This window comes from Tupaia chinensis, unplaced genomic scaffold (genome assembly GCF_000334495.1).
Source record: "Tupaia chinensis unplaced genomic scaffold, TupChi_1.0 Scaffold144081_1, whole genome shotgun sequence".
In the NCBI taxonomy this organism is placed as follows: Eukaryota; Metazoa; Chordata; class Mammalia; order Scandentia; family Tupaiidae; genus Tupaia; species Tupaia belangeri.
The window spans coordinates 26,647-28,271 of NW_006203935.1; positions in this window are offsets into that span (position 1 = coordinate 26,647).

The following is a 1,625-nucleotide window of genomic DNA, read 5'->3' on the forward strand; positions in this document are numbered from 1 at the left end:
TAGAACATTTTATAGGTAAAGGTATATTTTTAAAAAAAAAATTTTATATTTTTTCCTTTTTTATTTAAATTTGTTTATTTACATTCATTCACTGTACATCATTACAGCATACAAAATGAGATTTTTCCATCCAGAATACACTGTATATTGGCTCAATCAAGCACATCAACATATGTGTTATCATCAACAAATAATTTTCCATTACTTGTTTCCTGTATATTTTGCCTTTTTCTCCCCATCCTTGATTACCTATGTCTCACCCTCCGCCATCTCCTACCCTCCTCCCACACTGTCTCTAGTATCTATGGTTGCTTTCTATGCCTTCCCCTCTACATTTTATTGACTCACTAAATATCTTAATTAATCTAAATATTTTCAATAGCAAGCACAGCTGATATATACATATCCATGAACACAAGTCTGACTTTAGGCATAAACCTCAAAGAGTAGAATGAGCATACTATAACGTAGCACCTAGCTGGGACTATATAGCTTACTGCAATCATCAAATAGGTATTTCTAATGCATTTTTGTTTAATTTCAAGAAAAGAGGTTTTAGGGTTTTTTTTTATCTGAAACTTTTTTTTTAACTTAATTTACATTCATTCCTTAAGCATCGTCCCAGCATATAAAATGTGATTTCCCATCCAGAATATACTGCATGCTGGCTTAATCATGCATGTTATCATCGAAAATTTTCCATTTCTAGTTTCATGTATATATATTTTCTGACCCTCTGTCCTTTCCCATCCACTTCTCACACTATCTTTGGTGTCTACAGTTTTCTTCCATTTCTTTTCCCCCCACATTTTATTGATCACACAATTTATTAAATAATCTAACTACTTTCAATAGCAAGTTCAACTGGTAATTTCAAAAAAAGCAGTTTTAACTTAAATCAAAGAAATCCTAAGGAACTTTGCTTAAAACTTAAAGCCAGGAAACAGGTTAGGATTCTGTTCAAATGGTAGGTCCATGAACCTATTGACATCTCAAGACAGGACACAAATCCTTAAAAAAAATATCCATTTTGTAAGACAAATGTGATTGACTGTATGAAAGAAAATGAAATGAAAAAAAAATAAAGGAAAAAAATTAACTATTAAAAAAAATCAGACAACAAAACCTAGAAGAAAATCAGCAATGTTTACTCTTCTCCACCACTGGAGCAAAGAATAGATTACATGGTGTTTCAGAATTACTACTGCAACCAATAGGAAATATTTTAATGAAAGCCTGCTTCCTATTACAGAGGACTTATAAAAAAAGACTGGCTTCCACATTTAGGAATTTTGCAGAGTATTACTTTACAATGATATTTCAATTATACCTCTCTGTGACTGCTAGGGGTCAGTCCTGCTGTGTGATCACCCACACCATTCCCACACCTTACTCAAAGTGCAGAATAGCAACAGGAGACTGGAAGCATCTCATGTTATTTAATCTCATCCTCTCTCTCTCCTAGTCCAATAACAGAGGTCTTTCTTGGAGTAGCCCCTGTGAAGAATAAGGAGCTCTGACTATACAGTCAGGAATGAGAAGTAGGTTTGATTCCAGTTTGCTTGTATTACTGTGGTTTGGGCATGCTTTTGGCATTTATGAGACTCAGGTTCTTCATGCGCAGT